The 25,094-nt window shown below is 36.7% G+C and overlaps 1 protein-coding gene across 1 annotated transcript in view; it reads right to left on the reverse strand.

Annotated features, from left to right (window-relative positions):
• The window catches only part of LOC124798205 (Krueppel homolog 1-like), a 66,333-nt gene extending 50,270 nt beyond the window's left edge, over positions 1–16,063 (reverse strand). Inside the window, exon 1 of the mRNA XM_047261507.1 lies at positions 15,936–16,063. The gene's annotated coding sequence lies outside the window, so the exon portion shown is untranslated. The remainder of the gene's footprint in view (positions 1–15,935) is intronic.
• Between the last annotated feature and the right edge of the window lie 9,031 nt (positions 16,064–25,094).

Here is a 25,094-nt window from a genome sequence, read left to right on the forward strand (position 1 = left end):
ATTTTCCTGCAGCTATTTCATCTTAGTTTCCCTGCGCATCCTGTATTTCATTCTTTCTACAACTACATCACACTCCACAAGCCACCTAACAGTGTGTGGTGGAGGGTACTTCTTGCACAACTAACTGATCCCCCTGTCCTTTTTCACCCGTGAATGGCACATGGGGGGAAAGATTGTGAGTCAGCCTCTTTATTGGCTCTGCTGTCAGATTTTCTCAGTGCAGTCATTACATTAGATGTATGTGGGAGTAAGTAATATGCTGTCTGATTCTTCCTGGAAGATTCTCTCTCTAAGTTTCAGTAGTAAACCTCTTCGTGATGCCCAATGTCGGTCTTGTAACATCTACCAATGGCGCTTGGTTGGTTGATTGGTTGGTAACACTCTTGCGCTGACTAAATGATCCCATGACAAAATACACCACCCTCTGTTGGATCTTCCTGTCCCTGCTATCATTCCTGGGAAAGATCCTATATTGACGAACAATACTCAAGGATCACTTGAACAAGTACGTTTTAAGCCACTTCCTTCATGGATTAGCTACATTTCCTTACAATTCTTCCAATAACTCTCAGTCTGGCATCTGCTTTTTCTACTGTTTGTTTTATATGGTCGTTCCACTAAAGGCTGCTCTGGATAGTTGCTACTAGATATTTTGTGGTAGATACTACAAAGTCCATACTGTCCCATATCTCTTTCTTCTTTCCTTCCTCTACTACCGTGTTCCAATGCTCCTTGAATATTACATTATCATTTCTCTTTCCGTACAGAATTATTCACCAATATACCCACATATTTTCTCTGTCTCTTCATCTTCTGATTATGACATTAAATACCTCAACTACTGATGATGATAAATTGTTGATTCTGATTAGAATAATCTTATCTATCTACATCTACATGGATACTCTGCAAATCACATTTAAGTGCCTGGCAGAGGGTTCATCGAACCACCTTCACAATTCTCTATTATTCCAGTCTCGTATAGCACGCAGAAAGAATGAACACCTATATCTTTCCGTACGAGCTCTTATTTCCCTTATTTTATCGTGGTGATCGTTCCTCCCTATGTAGGTCGGTGTCAACAAAATATTTTCACATTTGGAGGAGAAAGTTGGTGATTGGAATTTCGTGAGAAGATTCCGTCGCAATGAAAAACGCTTTTCTTTTAACGATTTCCAGCCCAAATCCTGTATCATTTCTGTAACAATCTTTCCCATATTTCGCAATAATACAAAACGTGCTGCCTTTCTTTGAACTTTTTCGATATACTCCGTCAGTCCTATCTGGTAAGGATCCCACACCGCGCAATAGTATTCTAAAAGAGGATGGATAAGCGTAGTGTAGGCAGTCTCCTTAGTAAGTCTGTTACATTTTCTAAGTGTCCTGCCAATAAAATGCAGTCTTTGGTTAGCCTTCCCCACAACATTTTCTGTGTGTTCCTTCCAATTGAAGTTGTTTGTAATTGTAATACCTAGGTATTTAGTTGAATTTACAGCTTTTAGATTAGACTGATTTATCATGTAACCGAAGTTTAATGAGTTCCTTTTAGCACTCATGTGGATGACCTCACACTTTTCGTTATTCAGGGTCAACTGCCACTTTTCGCACCATTCAGATATTTATTCTAAATCGTTTTGCACTTTGTTTTGATGACTTTATTAGTCGATAAATGACAGCATCATCTGCAAACAACCGAAGACGGCTGCTCAGATTGTCTCCCAAATCGTTTTTTAGGTAAGGAACAGCAAAGGACCTATAACACTACCTTGGGGAATGCCAGAAATCACTTCTGTTTTGCTCGATGACTTTCAGTCAATTACTACGAACTGTGACCTCTCTGACAGGAAATCACAAATCCAGTCACATAACTGAGATGATATTCCATAAGCACGCAATTTCAATACGAGCCGCTTGTGTGGTACAGTGTCAAAAGCCTTCCGGAAATCCAGAAATATGGAATCGATCTGAAATCCCTTGTCAGTAGCACTCCACACTTCATGTCAGTAAAGAGCTAGTTGTGTTTCACAGGAACAATGTTTTCTAAAGCCATGTTGACTGTGTGTCAATAGTCAGTTATCTTCGAGGTAATTCAAAATGTTCGAACACAAGATATGTTCCAAAATCCTGCTACATATCGACGTTAACAATATGGGCCTGTAATTTAGTGGATTACTCACACTACCTTTTTGAACTTTTCATAGTAACTTAATCCCTTACTCTACTTTCCTGTCTCTGATGAATTCTACTAGCATTACTCAATTTCTGCTGTTAGTGAAATTACCCTCTGTTCATCTGACCTGATATTGTTATTTTTTTCCATTTCTTTCACTAACCCTCCCTTTATCGAGACTGGGCATTGCATTTCCCTTTTCACATATATTCCATCACTTTTCAGTTGTTCAGAAAGCCAGTTGGTTTATTCTTATAGAAGTTTTCATGAATTTTTTCTTTCTCACAATAGTGTACAATAATGCTGAACTAGGAATTCTTCACATTTTCTCAAACATTTTTTATTAATTCTGCTAGTATATTGTCAATATCTATCTTCTCCTCCCCCCATCCCCCATCAGATCATGCAGAGCTTGGTCAAATCGATCCTTGATATTTGTCAGTACTACTTCATTATTATTACCCCTTCATGTTTGACTTCTTTATTACTACATAGGCTTTTGACATTTTCAATTTCATCATGATGAAAAGCTACTCTGTAGTATGCAGGAGGAGCAGCCATAAATGTGCTAGAAACCTGAATTTGTCTTGGCAGGCGTTTTTTGCATTGGAATACAACCCACAAAAAAACTTTTTGGAAATTTCAGAAAATCTGCCTTCTGATTCCGCTGAGCACATGGGGGGGGGGGGGAAAAAAAAAAAAAAAAATCAAGTTACAAATTGCTCAAGATGTCAACAATATTGGGGTATGATACACATACCTGATGAACATTAGTGGTTATGTTGCTATGGGTAACTCTTTCCAGTTTTTCTTGTCAGTGGAAAGAATACTTTGAGGTTCCTTGATGTACACAATTTTTATAAAACAATTACATAGTCGTGTATTTTTAAGATAATTTTGTTTCAGACCTGGATGTTTAGAACTCATTCCTTTCAGCACTGGGATTGTCCCCTCAAAATGATTACCTACTTTGTTGTTTAGATAGTATTCGTCATTTTTGGCATACTGGTGAGAGCACAAAATACTATCTTTATTAGCTGGGAGCACAACAAATATATGCACCTTTTGTGTCTTTTACCAAACAGCCTGAACCCATTCAAAGCCTAAACCAGTAAGTTTCTACCACTCTTTCTGCATAAAATTAATTTACCTAACGAAGTCTATGAATTATTCTTTTATTGTAAAGCTAACATCAGTATTTGCTTTGATATACTGTATTCCAAGAGTTGTCAGTAGTCTCATCAGTGAATCAGCATAATACTTCACTTCCATTGATTTCTTTCATGAACATTTCTTGGGTTGTTGATCCACATATGCTGACCAAAAAAAATTGAACTTTTTGACAAATGTGTTTACATGTTTTCTTAAATGTGTTGTAGGTTTCTTCAATAATTTTAACACAGAAATGAATCAGTAATTCCAAAATTCCCAGTTAAAAAGTTTTCAGTGAAGTAAAATATCAAAAACATTGCATACAAACATTTGTTGCATTGATCTGAATTAGTTATATAGTCAATCAAATTCAATCACTTTCCGACACTTTGTGATAAATAATACTGGACAGCAATAAATGCTGTTCTGCAGACTCTGTCCCCCCCCCCCCCCCCCCCCCCCCCTTTTACTTCCACAGAATTGCAAACTATTTTGGTAAAATTTTTAAGTACTTTTAACGAAAAATACCGCTTTATGTGGTCAGTTCAAACAGCATGCAGAACTTATGATGTCTTCCTTTTTAAAAGAGAAGAAAATATAACAACCATCAATCAAATGACCTGAAACTTTCAGTCACCTTCACCAAAAACATCTTTTAAATTTGCACTTAAAAACCTTTAACTGTTCATATTACAATTTTCATTCATTACCCAAATATTAACGTGAATCTTATAGTACAGCGATATTTTGACAACTAGCTGTGTGTTTATCACCAAGGAAATGTGTTCACTCGACTATTTTTTAAGACAAACTTGAGAGACAAGGAATGATTCTCCTTGTTTTAAAATAGCCCTAAAATTAGAAATTTCATATACAACTATAGCATTATTTACATTTAGAACAGGATGTTGTAGACTAGAAACACTTGAAGATGAATAGCACTGAAGTGTTTGTATTGTATAACACACAAGCTGTCCTATTTAACTGGAACTAGCAAACAGTCTGTTGGCCTATATCCACTTCTAAAGCTAGTTTGTTCTTTTCTTGATCCTTAATCATTTCTAATGGAAGCACTACCATCCACCGGTGCCTTTCCTGTAATGGCTTTACACATCTCGTATGCCATTTCCTCTGAAATGTCATTGTTTTAATTATTAATTATCTGGGTTTTTGATTTTTATCTTGCACTACATAAACATTTAATGAAATCACCAAATGCTTTTGTATCCATTATTAGTTACTGTACCACCTGCTGTTTTAATGTATCGAATGCGATGTCTACTAAACGTAAGTCTCTATTTTGTTTCAATCATATTCTTATTGTTTTCATTATACCTGCTCAGAACCTCACAGACACAGGCCTGAATTTTTGCATTCAGTTTTACATATTTTGCAATGCTCCAGTTTATGTTTACTGAACAAACCTCAGTTGCCTTTTAATAGTTAGTTTGTTCCATTCGATTTTCTTTTTTTTTTCCCCCCCCTTTAGTTACATTTGCACCTGATCCCAACTTTGTCAAATTTTGACCCGATTCTTCTCTGTTGGTGTAAGCATAAATTTCTAAATTTAAGCTGGTGTACAACAGCTCTATTCATAAATAATCAAAATCTACATTTACGATTTCCTGTATGAAGATATTGTTTCTTTCTATCTTTGTGTGCACTTTTTTCCTGTATCTTATCAGTCTTTGATCACTTGAAATTATTGCATCTGTACAATTTACTTGTTTCATAAACTATACAAAACTGTAATGACTAGTCATAGCTGTGGTTGCCCCATGTATGACATTGTCTGCATACACAAGATGTGCCCATCTTAAAACATTTCAGTATTTCAACTGACTATAGAAATGGTAATTATTTTCCATCTGTTGTAAATAATGACATTCCTAAATTTTAAATTATGTAACGGACCCAATAGCCACAGTTTCATGAATCAAAGCTAATTTTATTTATATTTTTGATAAATGTTCAGTGAAATGTACTGATAGTGGTGAGATTGGATGGTACATTTTACAAAAGTATATTTTGTGTGTGGTATTAGCAAAAGACATTTCTGAGTGGACAAAGGTGTCATCAATCTAAGTTATATGTTCCATAGCCAATTGCTTTAAGTACGAAAGTGCAATGTGGTGAGAAATGATTCAGTGTCCTAGTTGCTGAACATAACCCATTTTTACATCCATGGAAACATGTTGACTATTTTCCAATGTTGGTATAGAGTAGTAAAAGTGACTTTACTTTAATAACAGCACTAACTGATTTGTGGAACTTGGTTTTAAAGTTAACTAAGCTCCCAGACCAACTTAAAAAGAAAAAAGTACACATTACATCACCTTTCTGAGCAACAAGCTAGCACAACAGTTATGGATACTTTCATTTGAACTGTGATGGAATAGTTATAAGAAGTTCATTATAGAATGTATGGACCAAAAATTGGTTGGAAGTTAAAGTGCTTAACTCCTTAAAGAGGTGCCTGAAACTTCATTGTTTATGAATAACCTAAAATACTGCCACTCACTCATTGTGTTGAACATGGAGGCAATTACCTCCTGAAGCGGGTAGAAATCAAAGTGATTCAATAATGGTTTAGTTACGAGTAAATTATTGTTAAAAATAATCCCCATTGTCACTAATTCATAAGACTTGAGTATCTATTAGATCATGATTGTCAAGCTTCCTCTATGCTTTTCCATACATTATGTTCTCCTGCTACACATATCCGCACTGGTCCCCAATATTTTCTCTAGGAATAAACTTGGTTCCATTAAGCTGTTGCCTAGGATCCCCTTGTTACTTGGAATTCACCCAATAAATTTCTTCACCAACATACCAACTGTTTAACTGGCTACATATTCCACCCATCTCCAATTCATTTGCATTACAGTCCTCATCATATCTTACATTCTCATCTGTTCTCTGATCTATTTGTTTGTTTTCCCCTATCCCCAAATAATTTCCATTACGCAGCTCTCCATTTCCACTGAGGATCTGTCAGTTTCTGAATGGTTTCCACATTTAAAGTCGATATATTGCTGCTATAAGTCAAAGCTGGTACTGTACACTGATTGTAAACTTTCAGTTTTTTGTGTTTATTTTTGTACCCCGGACAGTACAAAAAGTTATTTACAGAGTATTTACAATATGTTTACAGGTGGCTTCTACATGATGTATTGATTTTGAGGTGCAGAATTTGTAAGTCTTGATTCCTAAAATACAGGTATCTTCAAACAGACCAATAGATGTACTACATATTTAAGCTTTCCACATTCAAAGATTGCATCTTGAGTAATGTTTCCCAACATGTCACAGAAATGACATATTTCAGTTTACAGGCTATTCAAGGTCTTTCACGTCTGGTAAGGTTGTTGGAAACAGCAGCAGGCTCTTCCCTTAGGCTCTGAATACATCTTCCAGGTGTCTTGTTTTACCAGAGTTCTGTTTAACGAGTGAAAGGAAATGATGCAGTTGGAAGTTGTGCTCACTTTCAAATGTGGAATGTCTGGGCTGATCAATCTACTTTCTCTTATTTAGCTTTGCCACTGACTGTTTAACATTAGGGGATACTGTGTGTACAAGATGGTAGAGTTAGTAACCTAGTATTGTTCATAGGCAATCTGTTAAGATGCAGTCTACTTCACGAGAGCAGTGTCAACCTATATGACATATGCGGAGTTCTCACATATTGTATTCTGTCAGGGAAAAGCATTGAGTTGGAGCAGATGTACATACAACATTTGGTTGTTCCGCCAGTGTACTGTTGGTAAGCTTCTGTTAATATTATTTCAGCTGCAGACTTTGAGTTTAATGTTCTCATACTGACTTTGAAAGTGATGTGTGGCACTGTGTTACTCTTGAAATACTTAGGAATGTCACAATGTTCCACTTGTTTTCCTCTCCACATTACATCCAACTTCCTTCTAGCTTGTCCATTACTCAGGTGAAACGCACAGCTCTGTTTTGGTTGGATTAGGTTTTAGGTGATTGTTATCATGGTGGTCTGCCAGGTCTTCGAGGGCTGTAGCCAACATTTCTTCTTCACATCCTCAAACATACTTCCTTGAGCAGGAATGTTGTGCCTTTGACATAAACTGAAGCTCTTGAGTTCATTTTAACTGGATTGTCATCAGTGTAGATACTGTACAGCCATGGAGTTAGCACACTGTCTTCATGAAGACCCTTCTTCTGAATTCTGCATTGAATTTACAAGTTTGTCAGGTGACTACAAATCACCTATTTTGCAGTAGACATTGGATGAAGTGTAGTAAGCAATAATGACCTGTAATTTGTCCTCACTTGTAACCATTCTCTCACACACAGCATAATTTTCTGGAGCAAAATCCTGTTTAATGATGATATAGTCTACATTTCCAATATTTTGTTCAGTATAACTTTTTTCCAATTACTTGAATAGGTGACAGAGAGTCAAGACTGGCTGTGAATTAGTGGGGTCTGCCTGATCAATCCCAACTTTCTGTAAAGCCACACTTTTGGTTTTACACATTGTACAATTTAGTTTATTAAATACTCCAGGCCAGCATTACTTTTCCCTTTATTTATTATGTTGTCCATCCAGTCACAATAGTCATTAAATGTAATTAATTATAAAGTTTATCTAAAAACAAAGATGATGTGACTTACCAAACAAAAGTGCTGGCAGGTCGATAGACACACAAACAAACACAAACATACACACAAAATTCAAGCTTTCGCAACCAACGGTTGCTTCATCAGGAAACAGGGAAGGAGAGGGAAAGACCGAAAGGATGTAAAGCCCACATCCTTTTGTCTTTCCCTCTCCCCCCGGCTTACCTCCATAATGAAATGAACTATTCTTCAGAAACATTTTGTCAACTTGAGCCATAAAGATCTGCTTTATTTCATGAAATACCTTTTCCATTATTACACAATCTAACCATTTTATCTTCAGCATTCTCCTGTAACATCACACTTCAAAAGCTTCTATTTTCGTCTCTGTGTTATTTACTGTCCACATTTATATAATAATATATTTTTAAAATCTCACACTGCTGCTTGTATCTTTTCTTATCAGCAGCTGAATGTCAACCATTCTCCAAAAATTGGAGGCAACAGCAAATTCTCTAACATCCAGTTGATACAGTTAATTCAAAGATATTTGAATTAAGCTGTGTCAGTTATGAAACTTACCAAAATGATTTATTGTTCCGAATATAGAAAGTAAACGCTTTCAATACTGTGCACGTCTTTCATTTTTATGTTCATGCTGCTACACAGTCTGAACAGACATGTGGGGTGTATCAAAAAGAATCATCCAATTTTAAAAAATCATAACTATTACACTATTTGAGATACGTGCGTGAACATCGTACAGTTGGAAAGAGCAAAATCTCGAGTTTTACATGGTTCCTGTTAGGTAGCAGCAGTGTGTGTCAACTTCAGTTCTATTAAAAATGTTGTCGAGACAACAGAAAGCGTTTTGCGTTCTACATTTTGCACAGTGCAGGTTAGTAATAACTGTTCTGCGTGATGTTTGTATTAGTTATGATGTGGATCCTCCTACAGCACAAAGCATTAGACAATTGCAAACAGGTTGTTTGTGTAAAAGCAAATCGCCGGGCTGTCCCCAAGTGTCTGACACAGATGCCGAACGCATGCACCATATTTTTACAAGGAGTCCACAGAAAGCTGTTCATCATGCAGCTCAACATGCCCTCGATGTCCATCTGGTGTGTGTTGCATTGACGAAACCATACAAAATTCAGCTGCAAGATCTTTGTGGAGGTGACAAACAACAGTGTGTGAAGTTATGTAATTCCATTCTCAGCAAGATGGAGGATGACAGTTTTCTTCCATGCTCAGTATTTAGTGAAGAGACAACATTCCATTTAAATGGAAAGGTGAACTATCATAGTGTGAGAATATGGGGTACAGAACAACCACATGAAGTTGTACAACACAAGAGGGGACTCTCCAAAATATTGTGTGTTTCCTGAAGTATCATGGGAAAAGGTGCATGGCCCATTTTTTTCTCTTTGTCGAGAACATTGTTACAGGAAGTACACAGGCCGATATGAGTTGGAGACTGATTTGAATGACTTCATTTATCACCAGCATGGGGCACCGCCACATTGGCATCTGCAAGTGTGGGAATTTTTAAAACAAAGGATTACTGAACAATGGATCAGTCACACTGGACCAAATGATTCATCCTTACATTACTGGGCTCCATGGTCACCCGATCTCACTGTATGTGATTATTTTTTGTGGAGGTTTATAAAAGACTGTTGATGTGCCTTCGTTACCAAAAACAATGAATGAACTGCAACATCGCATAACAGCAGCTGTGGAAGCTGTAACTCAAGACATGATCGCTTTGGTGTGAGAACAAAAAAGGGGGTATATTGAACACACACACACAACACACACACACACACACACACACACACACACACACACAAATTTTTTGGGTCTCCTGTTCATCAAAAAATAAAATTCATTGTATGTGTTTTAATACACCCTGTATATTGGTTCTATTTTTCCCAATTGAAAATATTTTATGATTTATGATAGGAGCTGGCTACAAAGATATCATTCAGTAGAGCAGCCTATTTGATCTAAACAGCGGAAAAGTACACAATGTCCCAGGAACCTATTCGCTGCTCAACCAAACCACTGAGAACAGCTAGCTAACCCACTTGTTCTTTCCTTCATGAATTTTTTACTTGGATGGATCTATTTTAAATTATAAAATTTAGTATGCAAGAAGTCCATCCATGTTTATGCTACAAGCCATCATTAACCATCATGGAGAAATTCCTTTTAGAACTCAGACACCCAAAGGAAGCTTTGAAAAAGAACAGTTAATCGATACCAGTGAAGACGTAGCTAGAATTGCATACGTTCTGTATACTGGTACCATTTCTGGGAAGGTCAGAAGAAAACTCCGAAAAAATTATCTGAAATGTAGGTCCCATATCGGTCCCTCCAGTAAAATTGAAAGACTTACTGTGTTGTATGAAAACTGATTGGATCTCAGAAAAAATGGGTATACATCTCACATTCCCTGAAAATGTAGCATGCCATATGTTGGACAGACTGAAAAAAAAAAATTTAAAATAAAATAAAAAAATTTAAAAAAAGATGGAAAAAAAAACAAGAGAAGACTTTCTGGGTGTATATATATATACACAACAATTCAGATTACTTAAATCATGCCAAAAAATACCTCAGCGCTGTCTCCCTCTGTTCACTGATAAATACCTATTAACAGGTTTTTCAGTGAATGGTTTTATTATAACTTTGGTAGTTTGTGTTGTTGTTTAACAGTTCCAGAAAATAGCTTGTAGGGTACACAGTTTGGAGTCTCTATAGTAACCACCAAAATCTGTGTGCACCACCTGAAAATGACACTTTGCTTCAAACAGAAAATACTTGTACACCAGGAATGTCCATTCTGTCTACAGTACTTTGATAGTCCTTCACATATTTAAGATTTGCCTGTGCTGTGTTTGCGGCATAAGGTAGAGAACTGTACAGTCCTCTTGAATAGGTCAGGTGTGGACTACTCATCAGTTGCCACTCAGGTAGCTGACTGTGTGTGGGGTGGACACAAGGCTTTTTTAGATTAGGCGACTCTCCATCCAATCCAGATAATGATAGCTGTAGTAAATCCAGAAGCATCCGTGTAAGACCAAAATAAATGCCTACCACAGCTGACACTATTAACATCCTAATAGGAAACTACTGAAGCATTCGCAACGAAGTGCCAGGGTTTGAAGTGCTCATGAGGATAGGCCTAAAACAATAATTGGATTCTTCCATCACCCACCAGACTCATCTCCTGATGAACCAAAAACTTTAGAGAAAACCTCAGTTCACTTGAACATAAGTTCCCCCAACATACTATTATCACTATTGGACACTTTAATCATTCAACAGTTAATTGGGGAAATTTACAGTTTTGTTAGTGGTGAGCACGAGAAGACATCCTGTGTAACATTACTAAATACCTTGTTTGAAAACTACCTAACTAGACCAGATAGTTGATCGTGGTGGGTGTTATAATACATCCTGTGAAACTCTGAAACCTACCTTGAACAGATAGTTAGGAACCCTACTCATGATAGAAATATATTGTACCTCTCTTAGGACATCCACATCGAAACTGGGATCAGTGACCATGACGTGATTGTGGCACCAATAATTACCAAAGTACAAAGGACAGCTAAAACAAGCAGAAAGATATATATATGTTCAACAAACTAGACAAAAAAAAAACACAGTAGTGTCATAGCTCATAGAGGAATTTTACACTTTCAGCACAGGGCAGGAGTATGCAGAGGAACTATGTCTTAAGATTATTGACCATGCACTGGACAGATATATGCCCAGCGGAACATTTCATAATGGGAGAGATCCTCCATGGTGTAGAGGAACTGTAAAGAAACTTCTAAAGAAACAGAGATTAGTGCATAATAAGTGTAAAACAAGTGTAGGACTATACATAAAGAGAAGGTGACTGAAACACGTTTGAGTGTCAAGAGAGCAACATGTAATGCCTTCGATGACTACCATAACTGAATACCGTCAAATGATATTTCACAAAACACAAAGAAATTGTGGTCGTATATAAAGGCTGTTAGTGGCACCAAAGTTGGTATCCAGTGCCTAGTGAATGAGACAGGAACTGAAATTGAAGGCAGGAAAGCAAAAGCTGAAATGCCCAACTCTTTATTCAAATTTTCCATGACTACAGATTGTTTATGTAATATTAACAGTTATACTGAAAAGTGCTTAAAAATATCATGAACTGCAGTATAAAATGCTAAAATTGCTATCAAAAGTGCGTAAAAATATCGTGAACTGTGGTATAATATGTTAAAATTACTATACAGTGGAGAGATATCCACGAAGTATGCAGATATTGTACATGACCATTCCTCTTTGAATACATTATTACATCAATTTGAATCTAGTTTTCCATTAAGACATATGAATATAAATGAGGATAAAAACGAAGAGAGAAGGTGTTAACCTCAAGAATCCAAGTATTATGTACTGTGAGGAGTTAATATATTAAATTTGGAAATATAATCTAGAACTGAAATGGTATTATAGTACAGTGCATATTAATCTTTTTCATGTTGAAACTGAAACCTGAAAGGAGACAACTACCTGCCACCCTTGCTTCTTTTGTAGTTCACACACACACACACACACACACACACACACACACAGTTAAATTATCAGTGTGTGGTAAAGTCAATATTTGTAATGTAATAGATTGCATACAGCTATTTACCATGTTCCACCCACTTTGCCTCAATAACCCAGTAAGTGAACAAGTAACAAGTGAGAGTAAACCTGTATACATAGCACTCCACAAATGAAGGATATCTTCATAACCGAGCACCTAGAGTACACTGCACTGTCATTGGTAACACACTTTACATAGCTCTTTCGTTTTGCTAAAGTTTTAACACTTTTGCTAGTCACTTGTACACTCTAAAAGCGGAATTGTTTTAGTTTAATGGAATTAATTTACAATCAGTTTTAAAAGTAACTACTGATAGTGAGTTTTGTACAGTTATGACAAAATACGTTTACTGAATTCAGGAGCCTGAACATGGTACAATTTAACTGCAAAATTGATTGCCTATAAAACAAAACCATATAAATACAGCTGAACGTGTCAGCCCTACAACATCATGAAGAATACTTGTAATTCAAAAGCAAGCCTTACAGAAAGTACTTGCTGTGATAAATTCATGAAATTCACATAAACTTTTATTTAATCAGCTAAAAATTCTGACACTGGCCTAACAGCCCAACCAGTCAGTTATGAAACTTTCCAACATACAATATGAACCTGTTTAACAGCAACTGCATCAGCCATTCATCTGACACAGGGCAGGGAATCAGTCTATGTTGTAAGCTCATTCTTAACTATCAAAGAAGCATTAGGCCTGTGTATGTTCTAACAAATAATTTCGATAAGCTTCTGTGTGTGAATTTAATATTGTTCATTGTGAAATCTTGTTTTCAGACCCATGTTGAAGAATTTTCAACAAATAAAATTACAGTAATTCTGGCACCTCCATGATCAGGTCTACTTTCAGTCCACTTAACCCAATGATATCATATTTAAATACCCTACTGGTTGCTGTAAAACCAGATTTAATACATATCAGCTATAGTAGTTTGTACACAAGACAGGCGGGAGGGCAATGCGCAGTGGTAACGAACATAATAGCACCTGATGCTCCAGCCAGTAGTGCCACTCTGCTGCATCTGCTTGTAGCACATGCAGATGCATGTAGAACATTTACACTTGTTGTTCATTTTAGTTCATGCATTGAGAGGTTATTGAGCCACTGGGTTACAAAGTGATACTGCATTAAAAAGTGACAGTGATAGTTTTCCAAGCAGATAAATTCTGCTAGCAGAAACAATGGCAGGGTGTAGCACTCATCCCTGAATTGAAGGTTATCAGGGTAGGCAACAGCTGGAGTGTGAGGCATGAGAAAGACATAGCGATCAGACTGGCACCGCCCACAGAGAGCACACTGGCACCGCCACAAAGTATTTTCAGTCTCTCTCTGGGCAGAATGCATCACACTGCCACCTCCTTACATGCACCCCACTATAGCATGACTGTTTTAAACAGCAGCTAGTATGATTGTTGGGCATGGTAGACTACTACAAAGTCTTCTAAATTCAGAACACCACCACATACACTGCCATGCACTTTAACTTCTTTTTCATGTGTGACTACAGCTCATTCTTTGAGTAGATTCAGCTAATGAAGTTATGAGGGATATTAATTTGCTGAACTAAATGAAAAACAAGACGGTACTATTCATATTTTATGACTGTGATTACATGCATGTCTAATTGAATAAAACAATGGTCAGTGAGAACCTATATGGTTTGTTAACTGATATGCTCCCTTCTCTTACTTAAAGAAATGAAACACAAAAGATCTTAAACTTTTCAGAAAGTCATGTTAGCTGTTGGACAGCGATACTGTTTCTGAAATGTAACACTAGTCATACAAAAGGCTTAAAACTGCTTTGCAGCCAACAGCTCAACTGTCAATTCTATACAATACAAATTATATAACTACAAATTAATAATTTACACATCTGTGAGTACATAAAAGTTCAGTTGTAAAATGTATTGATGCCCAAATGAGCAGCACATTAGAATTGAACCAATGTTGACTACTGACAAAAATATAATTTGCTCGATCTGATGAAATCTCCACACAAAAAGCATACTTGCATATTTTCGCTCCATATTTGGAGTCTAGACAGCTAACTTTTAACAAAGTATTTAATCACATTACAGGTAATAGTAGTAATTGCAAAGGCGCTCATGTCTAAGTAGTGTATGGTCATATTTTTCCAATCTTTTAACTAATCAAATGAAAGTATATGGTTCCAGAGGACTTTTCAAGTCTCAAACATCTATGACATTATGATGTATACATTTGCTGACTGCAGTGACGAATGAAAATTTGCACCAAGGCCGGAATTCGAACCCGGGTCTCTGCCTAGTGTTTCCAGTGTGTTCAATTATATTGTTTTGTAGTGGCTGCATACCTGACTTTTCCCGCATCATATCTTTCTCAAGACGGGACTATAAGTTAATGACTAGGAACGATGGATTAGTCTTTTAAGCTATTGAAATGCAAACATTTATTTATGGTTACTAAAAGTTTCGATGATTGATAGTATGAACTATCAGTGCGACAAATAGACTATAATGTTTAATCATGGGTTTTATCGGTGGAAATATGAAGACGGAATCAATATTTAATAATAGACATGCTGTTTTGTGCTGACCATGGCGTATCAATTAAACCATGGTTGCAACTAAACCAGTAGTCAAAAGTATTTTCTCAGCCGTAAACAGTGCGCAGAAACAAATCATCGTATTATGCAAGGGAAAGGCTGTAGTGTTTTGGAGTGATGTTCACCATGGGTAGCAAGTTTTCAGTATTGCAACGCTCAGTGCGTTCCACTACGTAAAACATAATGAGTCTTATTATCAGTCAATACTTTTCAGCAACGATGTCCGTTCCTCAGAAACTTCAAAAGGCCGCATTTCGGTATCCAGTGCAACAAAACACATTCGCAAGTCCAACAAATAAACATGTTCGTCATTTGTTCTGTAGGAGGAAATACAAACTGTAGTGGAAGTGAGAATTATGCAAAATAATTTCATCACCCTGCAAACTGCGTTTTAAATTACGTTTGGGTTTACTATCTACATCATCATATTAGCCTTAGTTCATTGAAATTTAACGTTTTTATATCCCCTTTCAAGTTTTTTATTTTGCATTTCGGAATTTGACCGTTAAAAATCATGGCATATTATACCGTTCACATTACGTTCTTTGTTTTAAAACTGGATATCAAGCAGGTAGAGAATCAATAGCTCTTCCATGTCCTAATGCAATTTATTTATGGGCCTTCTCAGCATTGTGGTGAATTATAAGAGGAATGTACTTCCTACGTGTATCGCAGGAAACGTAATTAACTTTAAAGATGTGGAGCTGTTCAATAGCCCATCTTACTGAAATTGCGGGACATACATGTTGGGTTCTCTTTTTCACATATGTACTTACTTGTGTTTTTATAAATACGTTGATATGATGCTCAATTGTCTTTTGTGGAAGTATATATTTCACAAAAGAAGATCGAAACAAAATAGTTGCGAAGCTGCGACAAACGGGCACGGTCTTCAACACCACAGGGTAACCAACATACCGGAGAAAGCTGATTGCTGTAGCCAACCAATGCTCTACTGTACTTAAAGAAGATATATTTTGCCTACAGGAATTGAAAGATCTTTGGATCAGCGCAGCGAAAACTTCGTTCTGAATATTTAGAAGAGTTGCAAGAAGTGTAAAAAAAGTTACACATTTCTAATGGCGTCTCTTCCTTCAACAGCTTGTTATTTCAAAGATATTGATTCTTACGTGGCGGTTTCTTTGAAAGATGCAACGTCTCCCAAGGAGAGGACGGATGTATAGCCCTAGTGTAACTGAATTGAATTTGAATATTCATGTAGAACACTAAATGTTCTGTTGATTCCAGAGCTGTAGTGTTTACAGAAATTAATGCGTTTTCAAAGTATCCAAGAAGCTTTAATCCATGGGCATAAAATTACATCTCCCAGTAGAACGGTCCGGGCAACATTAAAGATCGCCGGCAGGCTAAAATACCACAAGCCATACCCACAGATCTGAGAGCCTGATTAGTACGTTCGCTAGTCAAGCTCTTAAGAGTTGTTAGCTATTCTACAATTAGTTACGAGGATCATAACTTCGTAACCGGCAAATGCAATGTAACTATGCGAAACGTGTTTGTCTGATGAATATAAAATAAATTGGTAATACGCATTTCAGTAGTCATCCTTTAATATTGCCATTGCTGTTGTGGTCTTTAGTCCGAAGGTTGGCCAGATGAAGCACTTTGTGCTAGTCTTCCTTGTGTAAGACTTCATCCCTACATAATCAACTGTTATAAAGTAGGATGCGTTCTGTACTTAAGAAACAATGTTTCAGTCCAAAGCAAAATTTCAGAACTAGAACATACAACGTGGACTGCCATCTGTCATAGTGCATCTCTTTCACTCAGTTTTGTAAATGATTTAAATCAAGATGTAGATGTAACTTTATACTGCAGGGAAGTTTGCCGGTAGCCTTGCTGCTCATGTTGTATATTAAAGACTTTGCAGACAATATTACTAGTAACCTAAGATTTTTGCAAATGATGCAGATATCTATAATGAAGCAATATCTGAAAGAAGGTGCATAAATATTCAGTCAGATCTTGATAGGCTTTCAAAGTGGTGCAAAGACTGGAAGCTTGGTTTGAATGTTCAGAAACGTTTTCATACAATGGAAAAACATAATATCCTATGACCATAGTGTCATTGAGTCTCTGCGGGAATCGGCCAACTTCTAAAAATATGTTGATATCACACTATGTAGTTGTATGAAATGGAACAATCACATAGGCCCAGTCGTGTGTAAAGCTAGTGATATGATTCAAGATTCTTTATTAGCCATTGATCATGCAAGATGAAATAGGCTTCGTCAGTACATAAAATAATATTAATATTCCAGACACTATATATAAGGCATAGATATAATTAGCATATGAGTAACTTACAAATAACCTAAACCTTAAGCAGGTGACTACAATGCTTAATACATATTCTTGTTTCAGATACATACAAAGGTACCAAAATTGAGTTACATTGTAGTAGCAAACACAGTAGTTACGTAACACATCATAACACTGGCAAGTAAAGTAGTTACCTAACACAGTTGAAATACAAAGGTATTAGATATGAAATATTTTGTAACAGTATATATAGTAGTTAATTAAGTTAATTATGCAATTACAGGTTTATCTCTGTGCTACTCAGATCATAATATTCTTGCATAGAATAAAATGGATTGTCAGATAACCAATTGTACAAATTTTGTTTAAGAGTTTTTGTGGGCATGTCCCGAGCAGATTGCGGTAGTTTGTTGGATATTTTTAAGGTATTCACTTTGTGTGAGTTACTACTTTTTGTTAGTCTGTGTCTTGGTATATCATAATCTGCCTTCCTTCTAGTGTTGTAGTTATGAATTTCTTCCCTGACAACACCTTCCATACCATTGTTTTTAATGTGTAACACACAGATATAAATATACAAGTTTACAATGGTCAACAGTCTTAGCCTTATAAAGAGAGGACGACAGTGCTCCGTGGGACCGACTTTACACATTATGCGCAGCATTCTTTTCTGCATCAACAAAATTTTGTTACTGTGAGAGCTGTGCCCCCATATGAGAAGGCCATATGTAATATGTGACTGGAAGAGTCCACAGTACATTGTTCTCAGAAAGTTCATGCTAATCATGTCCCTAAGTTTCCAAAGGAGATAGGAGACTCTTGAAAGCTTTTTGCAAACCTGATTTACGTGTTCTTCCCAATTAAGTTTGGAATCAATATGCATTCCTAATAGTTTTACAGTTTTGTTTTCTATGGTTTTGGGTAACCCTAAGAGAAGCTGTTGTGTTTTCTCTGAGTTACACAGTAATTTATTGGATGTGAACCAGTGAATGGCTGATTTGAGTGATTCCTGTGTGTTATTGTCCAAAGCTGAGATGTTCTGATGTGAGGTGAGGAGGGTTGTGTCATCTGCATAGCATATGGTAGTACTATTTATGTGATGAGGTAGGTCATTGATGGCTATGATGAAGAAGAAGGGTCCCAGAACCGAGCCCTGTGGTACACCAGTACTAACTGCTGCTACAGGGGAGTAATTATTTTTAACTGAGACAAACTGTCTTCTATTATGAAGATATGACTCTATTACTGCTAATGCTGGGTTACATACACCATAAAATTCTAGTTTTGCAACCAGGGTGCCAAAGGGAATGCAGTCAAAAGCTTTGCTCAGATCACACAAGACAAGTGACACCATATTCCGGTCTTCAAAGGCTGTTAATGTCTGGTCAACAATTTCCAGGATGGCCGCAGTGGTATTTCTGCCCTGTCGGAATCCGAACTGACTATTGCTCAAAAGGTTGTGTGTCTCAAAATAGCTACTTAATTGAGTGTACATAAGTGACTCAAATACTTTAGAAAATATTGGCACAATTGAGATTGGGCGATAACTTTTAGGAAGATGTTTGTCACCCTTTTTAAACACTGGAATAACTTTGGAAATTTTGAGGGAGTCGGGAAACACTCCTGACTGTAAACATTTATTAAATATGAATGCCAATGGTTTAGCGATCGAGTCTACAGTTTTTTTTACTATGTAATTGGAGAGCCAGTAGCAGTCCATACTTTTAGAATTTGAAAATTTTGTGACTGTTCTTTTAATCTGAGCAGGTGTGATACTATACCAGTTAAAGACATGATCTACTGGTGGAAGGGCATTAAGTAAATCGCTTGCAGATGTATCTGTTTTTTCTATCTTACTTTCAATTTCTTTAATTGAGCTAATGAAGTAGTCATTTAGTTCCCTTGGAGTGAGCTGAGTTTCATGTGTGTGACGTGTGGGATTTTCTTGTGCTACAATCTGCCATGCTGCCTTGCACTTGTTTGTTGCACCTTCTATGTACCCTTCATAAGCAGCCTTTTTTGTCTGTATCAGCTTAAGTTTGTAGAATTTTTTACATTTTTGGTATGCTGCATAAAAGGTGCCCTCCTGCTCTGATCTTTGTTTACATGCATTTTTATATGCTGTGTATAGTACGAGCATGTTTTTTCTTATCTGGACCAGTTCGTCTGTGTACCATTCCAGCTTTTTATTTTTATATGTTCCAGAAGAGTTGGTTTTAATTAGTGGTGAGCATGAATACCATAATTCTGTATAATTTTTAAGGAAGTTTTCAAAGGTAGTTTCAACATCAGACTTCTCAGATGAACACTTATAGACAAAGTCTCAACTTGCATCCTCTAGTATACGAATAAATGACATAATGTATTCTTCTTTTTGTCTTCTTACCCATGTCATATTGTGCACACTAGTGGAATTTGGTTGCTTACTAAAGAGATTGAGAAGCAATGGGTCGTGGTCTGCAAAGCACCCATTTGCAAGGCTAACAGTGTAGCTGCCACGGGGAAAATTCACAATAATATTGTCTATGCATGAATTTTTACGTGTTGGACACTGGATGGTACAGTACAGATTAAGGGACCTTAATAAATTAAGAAAAGTTCTTGAGGGCTCATTACTTGTGTTTACCATTTCTATATTAAGATCACCACATATGGCAATCTTTGTTTTATGCATTAGTATTTTTCTAACCAGTAGTTCAAATCTTTCAAAAAATGTATCAATGTTGCCATTGGGAGATCTGTATAGGCTTACAATTATTAGATTTTCATCAGTCATTTTTATACAACTAAATTCTGCATCTAACTCTGTACAGTAAGATGATACATCTATTTTTGTAAAGTAGGGTATATTAGTAATATACTGGGAGAATGCAATCAATCTACACAGGAGATTGCTTACAAATAACTTGTGAGACCCGTCCTAGAATATTGCTCAAGTATGTGGGACACGTACCACATGGAAATAACAAGGGATATTGAAAACATGTAGAGAATGACAGCATGAATGGTTATAGGATTGTCTGACCTGTGGGAGAGTGTCACAAAGATGCTGAAGAAACTGAACTAGCAGACTCTTGAAGATAGACATAAATTATACTGAGGCATCCTACTTACATAATTTCAAGAACAGGCTTTAAATGATGACTCAAGGAATATACTACAACCTCCTATGTGTCGCTCACATAGGGATCATGAGGACAAGATTATATTGATTACAGCATGCGCAGAGGCATTTAAACAGTCATTCTTCCCATATTCCATATGTGAATGGAATTGGGACAAAGCCCAATAAGTGGTACAATGGGCTGTACCCCCTGCCATACACTTCACAGTGGTTTGCAGAGAATAGACATAGATGTAGATGGTCACACACTACAAGTTCCTGATGACCAAAGGAAGTAATTGTACCCAGCCGGTACTGGAACTGGACATTCTTTGTGGAAAGACTAAGCATTGGTACCTCTCAAATAAGATCAAAATAAATTAAGAAAAAACTCATGGTACGGTATACAGCTCAGCTAACACATGCACCTGCATCATGAAGACATTGTGAAGTTGAATAGAATAGAATATTTTTATTAGCCTTTCAGTATTTTTTATACAGTTGGCTTCATCAAAGTTTACAGAGGGTTTTAGTTTCAGTACAATATTCAAATAGTTACAGAAAGGGGAGAAAAGGAACTAAAGACCTTTTCTGCAGCATTATGTAAAACAATGTTTTATACAGTAATTAAATACACACATAAGAAAAGAATCACAGTAAATAACTAGCTTATATAATATCAAAACATTTTCTTCATAACTTAGGTAAAACATATATTTTGATGATTAGTTTCTAAGAATTCTTCAGTTCTATAGAATTCGTTGTTTTTTAGCCAGGTTTGCAATGTATTCTTATATTTATTTAGTGGTACTGTAAATACATTCAGCCCCTGGGGAGTTACCCCAAAGCAATATTCCATATTGCAGTTGGGAATGAAAAAAAGCATAGTATGAGTGGAGTAGCAATTGCTTGCTCACACTGTTTCTTAATTTATACAATAAGAAAAGTACTCGTGCTAGTTTACTACATAGATAATTGGTGTGTCCTTCCCATGAGAGCTTTTGGTCTATGATTAGTCCAAGTAATTTCACTGTTTTGTTTTCATTTTTAGTTACTTTGAGATTAAATATTATTTCTTCTGTTTTTGTTTGATTTATGCACAGTTGGTTAGCCTGAGACCACTAATTAGCCATTTGCATCATTTCTCTGTTTTTTCCCAGTACATTCTGTAAGTTCTCTCCTGTACTTATTAATGTCATATCGTCAGCATATAGTATGTTCTTACACGGTATGTAATTCGAGAAGTCATTAACATAGACAATGAACAGAAAAGGTCCAAGAACAGAGCCTTGGGGTATTCCTCTTTCTATAGGGAGTATTTCTGACCTCTGCTTATTTGCATATACAAGTTGTAACCTATTGCTTGGATAAGATCTGAACAGTCAGAGTGTGTCATCTTCAATGCCATAGTATTTTAACTTTTTGATGAGTATGTCATGTGACACCGAGTCAAAAGCTTTACTTACGTCAATAAGTGTTCCAGACATCGATACCCTTTTTTCATACCCTTCATAAACATTGCTTACCAAAGCTTCTACTGCTTTTACAGTTGACAGGTGTGACCTGAAGCCAAACTGTTGTTCATTTAAAATTTTGTTGGTTTCAAAATACCTGTATACCTGCTTATGCACACAATTTTCTACTAACTTGGATATGATTGGTACTATTGAAATGGGTCTGTAGTTATTTGGGAGGTTTCTTTCACCTTTTTTATGCACAGGCAATGTAACTGTGAGCTTAAGACAGTCGGGGAATATTCCTTCATCAAGTACTCTGTTTGATAGTGAAAGAAGTGGCATTTCAACTTCTTTTGCTATACATTTAATGATGAGATTACTGAGTCCATAATAATCTTCTGTCTTGGAATTACTTAATTTGTTTATTGACTTATGAATATCATTTAATGTGATTCGGGTCCAAGTGAACTTCTCACTTCTTGTCTGTTTTGCACAAGTGAGCAATGCTTCTGCATCAGAGGCAGAATTGATGGGTGGGGTGGTGATGCTATTTACAAAATATTCATTGAGAATATTGCAGTTAATAGGGATACTCCTTTCTTTATTGGTATTATTAATTTCCCTTTTAATGACAGTCCAGGCAGCTTTACATTTATTTTTAGAATTTAAAGTATATTCATCATTTGCACAGCACTTAGCATTTTTTATTTCTAATCTGTAAAGGTTTCTCATTTTAGTGTAATTTTCCTTGTCCCTATCACTGTTATGAGATTTGTCTTTCATAATCATCAGTAGTATTCTGAGTTTGTTAAGTTGTGGGGTGTACCACTTGTTAGTATTTTGTTGCTTATGAGTAATATTACTCTGGTACCTTTTGGTTACCAAGGGGCATGTCATTTCTACTATATGCTTGATCTCTGTCAGGAAAATGGAAAAACATTTATTAATCATTTTCTTGTTATCCATTACATGAGTCCAATCAATTTCTTTTAACTGGTTTATCATCACATTGTATGGAGTCTCTTTGTACATTGCTAATTATGTTATCAAGGCATGCGTTCAGTCTAGTACGTTTTTCATTGAGACAGTAATAGTTTAATGACTTCAGAGTGTTAATCATATGAATTACATTTTTTCTCTTTGCCCTTATGTCTATGTTAATATCACCTACAATTACAATTCTATGCTGTTTATATTTTGACAACAACAATATTAAAGTATTAATTTTTTCTATAAATACTATCTCATCAGAGCCTGGGATTCGATAGATTGAGACAATTACAGTTTTCTGTTCGTGCGTTACAACACCGGCTACTTCCATTGTAGCTTCAAGGCATATTCTACTAAGGTCTATAACTGAGTAATGCAATTCAAGGTTACTTTTGACATATGTTGAAACCCCACCATGTGTAATACTTTTTCTGCAGTAGCTTGTAACTAACGAATATCCAGGAGGAACACACAAGTCTATTTCAGTGTCTTTCATCCAGTGTTCATTGATGCATAGAACACTGCAGTTGATTTTATCTAGCTGGTGTTGTAATTCATTGATTTTACACCTAAGAGATTGTACATTTATATGAAGGAGGAGGAAACTGTCACTGCTACATAATGGTATTCTACTTTCACAGAACTTTCTGTTTTCATTTATTTTCGCTACATGATCTAGGGTTGCACAATTATCTGAATGAATTAGACTGCTGCAGTTTCCACTTAATGTGGTTTATAACTTTCCTTCATCTGCAATTTCGTTTTCTCTAAAAAACTAGGTGTACAGTCATGCCCTGTGGGACTGTCTTTTAAGATAAGCCTGCTGCGTGCTCGTATTTCATTTACAACTTTGTTTATCTCCTGACACAAAAATGTTTTACCATGGTAATTTAGATGCTCACCATGTTCAGTGTGCAAATTTCTTTCAAGTCTGCTAATATCCAATACATTGCATTTAGCATAAGTGGAACATAGTTGTTTGATTTTAATATTTGTTTTACGAATCTCTTTGTTAACACATGAATTATACAGGGTCCGGCATAAAAAACTCCCCGATTACAAAGTAAAATGCAGCGGACAGTAGAAGGAGCAGAGTGGTGGGGGGCGCGTCGTTAAGTAGCTGCCTACGTGCCGTTTTCAGTGTACGCCATGGCGTGGTCTAGTGAACATCGTGCCTTCGTAGTGGAAGATTTTATTCAAAATGGCGAATCGCCTATTAATACTCAACGTGCTTTTTGCGTTCGCTTTGCGCTTGGACGACGGGACCCTGTTCCCGATAAGAAAACAATTTATTCTTGGGTTGCTAACTTTCGTGAGACAGGTTCCGCATTAAAAAGGAAACCACCTGGACGACCACGGACTGCAACAGGCCCCGGAAATGTTGATGCAGTTAGAGCTTCAGTTCAACAATCTCCTCGACGATCCGCTAAAAAGCATGCGGCAGCATTATTACGGATATCTGATCGAAGTGTGAGAAGAATCTTGCATCGAGATCTTAAAATGCATCCTTACAAAATTGTAACTACGCAGGAACTGAGTGAACGAGACTGTGGTGTCCGTGTAAGTTTGTGCCAAGACCTTCTTCGGAACATTCGTCCCAACGATATTGTGATTTTTTCTTTTGAAGCACACTTTCACCTTGCCGGAACAGTGAACAGCCAAAATTGCAGGTACTGGTGTGAACACAATCCCCAAGAACTTCATCAACGACCACTTCATAGCCCTAAAGTAACAGTATGGTGTGCTGTTTACAATTCTGGAGTGATCGGTCCTTACTTTTTCGAAGAAAATGACAGGAATTTAACCGTCAACAGTGAACGCTATTGTGCCATGCTCCGCGACTTTCTCCAACCGCAACTAAGGGAGCTTTTTGGTGAAATAGAGAACGTGTGGTTCCAGCAAGATGGTGCTACTGCCCACACAGTGTGGCAGTCACTGGCATTGGTGAAGGAAATGTTTCCTGGACGTGTGATCTCGTTGCGTGGAGACATTGGCTGGCCCCCACGATCGCCGGACTTAACGCCCTGTGATTTCTTTCTTTGGGGCTATTTAAAAGCAAAAGTTTATGAACAACGTCCACAATCTTTACGAGCCCTGAAAGA

This window comes from Schistocerca piceifrons, chromosome 5, assembly GCF_021461385.2.
Source record: "Schistocerca piceifrons isolate TAMUIC-IGC-003096 chromosome 5, iqSchPice1.1, whole genome shotgun sequence".
Taxonomy (NCBI): Eukaryota; Metazoa; Arthropoda; class Insecta; order Orthoptera; family Acrididae; genus Schistocerca; species Schistocerca piceifrons.